The sequence below is a fragment of the Ranitomeya imitator genome, chromosome 1 (assembly GCF_032444005.1).
Source record: "Ranitomeya imitator isolate aRanImi1 chromosome 1, aRanImi1.pri, whole genome shotgun sequence".
Classification (NCBI taxonomy): Eukaryota; Metazoa; Chordata; class Amphibia; order Anura; family Dendrobatidae; genus Ranitomeya; species Ranitomeya imitator.
This window is the reverse complement of record NC_091282.1, coordinates 1,135,995,245-1,136,000,094: the sequence shown is the minus strand read 5'-3', so window position 1 is coordinate 1,136,000,094 and position 4,850 is coordinate 1,135,995,245. Positions and strand designations below refer to the sequence as shown.

Here is a 4,850-nt window from a genome sequence, read left to right as displayed (position 1 = left end):
GAAGAAAAATATTTTTTCACCACAGGAGCAAAACAGTAACAATGCAGTGACATGACAGGAATCTGCATAACTAATCATTTGCAAGTCAAATTTATGCATGACATAACATCTCGGCTTTAGGAAAATGGCCGCCGCGATCTCCATCTGCGCACGCGCGGCATCCTGTGGCCATTTTCCTGAAGCCCTGGGCAGCAGAGGACTCCATATGCACACGCACGGCCTCAGGAAGATGGCCGCCCCCACCGATCACCAGGAAATAGCGCCAATCACGCATTTTTTCTTCGCCTGCAGTGGATTCAGAAGTTGGGCATGCGCAAATCACTACGCCACCAACAGAAAGATATGCAAGATCTGGAGGAAGAATCAGCGATGTCACCATGCCCATCTGACCAGACCAGCCTGATTGACAGGTGAAAATGGCGACTTTGGTAAGGTATTTCAGCAGCATAGGTGGGGAATCAGGGTACACAAAATACACTGTAGTAACGCACAGCTCAGGCCCTATTTAACAGTATTTTTATCTCATACTGAAAAAAACGGGGTGACAGGTTCCCTTTAACAGTACCCCCATAGAGATTGAGCTTGCTACTACCAGTCGAGTTAAAAATGTCACCTACATAACATTGAAGAGAGTATCCCCATAAAAGCAGCGTACACACTTCACCTCCAAATCATTCATCACTGAACCCGTGCAGAAGCTTATTCAAATTTTACCCATAGAGCATGGAGAACAATACTCTCACATAAGATTGTTATAAATTTCAGCCTCAGAGCATGGGAAACAATACCCCTACATAATATTACACTAATTTCCAGCCACCGTACATTATTATTATAATTATTATTTATTATTATAGCGCCATTTATTCCATGGCGCTTTACATGTGAGGAGGGGTATACATAATAAAACAGTACAATAATCTTGAACAATACAAGTCACAACTGGTACAGGAGGAGAGAGGACCCTGCCCTCGAGGGCTCACAATCTACAAGGGATGAGTGAGGATACAGTAGGTGAGGGTAGAGCTGGCCGTGCAGCGGTTTGGTCAATCGGTGGTTACTGCAGGTTGTAGGCTTGTCGGAAGAGGTGGGTCTTCAGGTTCTTTTTGAAGGTTTCGATGGTAGGCGAGAGTCTGATGTGTTGAGGTAGAGAATTCCAGAGTAGGGGGGATGCACGAGAGAAATCTTGTATGCGATTGTGGGAAGAGAAGATAATAGGGGAGTAGAGAAGGAGATCTTGTGAGGATCGGAGGTTGCGTGCAGGAAAGTACCGGGAGACGAGGTCACAGATGTATGGAGGAGACAGGTTGTGGATGGCTTTGTATGTCATGGTTAGGCTTTTGTACTGGAGTCTCTGGGTGATGGGGAGCCAGTGCAGGGATTGACAGAGGGGAGAGGCAGGGGAAGAGGCTTGCGACGTATCCCCCAATCCTGCCCCCCATCTCATACATCCCACTAATTATCACCCCTATCCTTCTCACAGTAAGAAAAACTACCGCAATGCCTCACACTTAAAATCTGTGCCACTGACCTCCACCCCCTGCTTCCTCTCTCTGGAGCACTTAGGAATGCCCGCTCCATCTGCAACAAGTTCCACGATGTCTTTACTTCCATGATGACATGGCCTCCCCTGCTGCACTGAGTTACGGTGGCCTCCAATTTACCCACACTACTCGTTCTGGCAACAGATATGACAGAGGAGAGGGTTTCCTTCTTTCCAAAAACTGCTCCTTCAACCCTATCCAACCCCCAACCCTCCCTTATGCTTCCTTTTTTGAGGTTCACTCTGTCCGTATCTACTCTCCCTCTAATCTCCAAATGGCTGTCATATACCGACCACCAGGCTCAGCCACTGCCTTCATTGACCAATTCTCCTCCTGACTTCTTCACTTTCTCTATCCATCATCTTGGGTGACTTTAATATCTCTACTGACACCGGCCAGCCAGCAGCCTCCAAACTCCTGACCCATCTTCAATGCGCTTACTGAGGGAAGGAGGTTGTTCGCCAAAATCTCATGATGAATGACCCCATCCATCCTCCCCACAATACGGTGCAGTCATCCTGTCCCCTTTACGGAAAAGCACCCCCAAAGTATGGGGATACACCCACCTAGCTTCAAGGTTGGGACCTTCGGGTTGTACTCATCCTTCTTCCTCCACACACGACAGTGGTCCCAGCTTTCTTAAGGTAATTTACTGTAGTTCTGTACAGATTCCTGACCTTTCTCAGGATCATCCTTACCCCACGAGGCGAGAGCTTGCATGGAGCCCCAGACTGAGGAAGAGTGACACATCTTGTTTCTTCCATTTTCTAATAATTGTGCCAACAGTTGTTGCCTTCTCACCAAGCTACTTGCCTATTGTCCTGTAGCCGCTCAGTCTTGTGCAGGTCTACAATTTTGTCCCTGGTATTCTTAGACAGCTCTTTGGCCTTGGCCATGGTGAAGAGGTTGGAGTGTGATTGAACTCATCTGATCTTTCTCAAGGCTGAGGATCTGATAGCCACTGGTCCGACTGCAAATTACTTTACCATTTGTATCAAAGGACACCAAGCGTAACCTGAATGCAATGTTCCTTTGAGCCTGCAGACTGACTGATCCACTACATGGCTGATTTAAGGTGTTCCTCTTGAAAATTATGTAGCGATTCGTGTATGTGACCAACAAGTCAAATCCAAAGTTAAATCCAGTCCATCTCCAACAATAATCACCGTCTTTTGCGAGTCTCCTGCCGCATCTCATACTGTTGTTCTCCACTTCGTATTTATTGATTTCTTGAGGGCCTGTGTCATTATCCTGCTCTGCGCGGAGCATGGTGAACCAGTGCTGCTTGTACATGGAGGACAACCACTCTGCGGGTATCAGAGCATCGCGTTCAATGATCCTTGCCGATGCCAAGTCGCTGATGATGTACTGCATACGCAGGTGCTTGAAGACTGGCACAAATGGACAGCCCCGATCAGTTTCTAGAAAGGTGATGCCGGTATCTTCTAATTCTTTCCTGCGTTTGGAGGACCAGTCATCCGCTTCAGCTAGGAGCTGTATTAAGGACCCGCTCCAAGAAGGCACTAGTTGCAGGAACATCCACTTCTTTAAAGCCGTGTACACATCCATCTCTACCTGCATGACAAGTAGATCCGGTGAACAGATGAGCTGCTTCATCATATTGATGCTGAGTTCTTTGAACAGATCCACACTTTGATGGGTCATTAAGTTATTTAGAAGCCACTCAAGGCACTTTTTCTTCACAGAGTCTAACCCGTAGACAACTGCTGCCGTGTAATAGCTGCAGATGGTCTGAACGCTGATGGTCTCTTTCGTGGTCTCCCCACACTGCTGAATTAAACCATCCAGCTGAAGCATACATGCAGATGCTAAAATGGCTATGACACGGCTGGGCTTTATCAAGACATCATCTCTGTATAGCGAGCCAAATGCCACCTGCAGAGCTTCTATATCTATATTGTTGTCAGGTATCTCCAGTTTTATCACATTCATGCTGGACTCTTTCCAGGATCCACAGAACATACTGGAGAAGTATCCCGACTGGCAGAGGTAGACCTTGTGGAGGTTCCATTCTTTACCGAGCGCGCAGATCTTTATGTCACTGTTCTCTCCACTGAGGAACAGGGTCTGATATATATACTTGGAAGTACTCTTCAACTTTTTCCTGCGCGGGGTATTGAGTAGGTTTTCTAGCTCATCGTCCGTCTCACATTGACATTCCAAGCTTCTCTTTCGCTTTCAGCATTCACAAGAGCCCGCGGGCAGAGAAGAAGAGGACTCCTGGCCTAACAGTCTGCTGCTCAGAGTGCCCATACTAGGTTCCTGCGTGTCGGGTCACCGCCGGGATCACCCTTGTGGTAGGAAGAGCCATTAAGCTCCGGAGCTCTTGTGAGGAGAAGCCCCCGATGCTCCGCCAGACACACCGTGCCCGGCTCGCAGACAATGCAGGATTCCGCCCGGTCCACACTCCACAGCCGGAGACTCCGTCACCCACTTCCTACAACTTGGGGGCCACTACCGTCCAGCACCGTGACTCTCTGCCACGGCGTCCGCACGCTCTCGGTACCCACTGCCAGCAGGCACACCCGCCGCCGGGTCACCCTGGGCCGCAGGTGCTGCAGATCGTTATCCAGTACATGGGGCATAATCATAGATTCATAGAATCTTAGAGTTGGAAGGGACCCCAAGGGCCATCGTGTCCAACCCCCTGCTTAATGCAGCGCAGGAATCACTAAGTCATCTCAGAGAGATGACTGTCCAGCCTCTGTTTGAAAACGTTCATTGAAGGAGAACTCACCACCACTCGTGGCTGCCTGTTCCACTCATAGATCACCCTCAGTGTCAAAAAGTTTTTTCTAATATCTAATCTATATCCTCTCCCTTTAAGTTTCATTCCATTGCTACTTATGTTTCCAAGTGCAAATGAGAATAAGAATGATCAATAATCCCTCTACACTGTGACATCGTCCAGATATCTGAAGACAGCTATTAAGTCTCCTCTTAGCCTTTTTGTTTTGCAAGCTAATAATTTCCAGATACTTTAACCATTTCTCATAGGACATACTTTGCTATATTAATGAAAAATGAAAAAGACACCACGCTACAGCTGAGCAAGATTGGAATAAAAATACATGCATACACACAGTGTTTGGGTGGCACGTGTGGATAGAGATATAGGTCCACAAAGGTAAAAATGCAAATACTACTACTATGTGCCTGTGGATTAGTATCCAACATTGTGTAGCTTAAATAAAAACCGTCACTGGTTTTTCAATTTCACTGATGAAAAGTGTAATAAAAAGGTGTAAACACAATAGGATAACTTATGAATGCCATACGCAAGGC

General features: G+C 47.2%; 1 pseudogene; it reads right to left on the bottom strand.

Moving 5' to 3' along the window:
• Window positions 1-2,414: 2,414 nt before the first annotated feature.
• LOC138656909 (germ cell-less protein-like 1 pseudogene) lies at window positions 2,415-4,026 on the bottom strand (annotated as a pseudogene).
• Window positions 4,027-4,850: the final 824 nt, after the last annotated feature.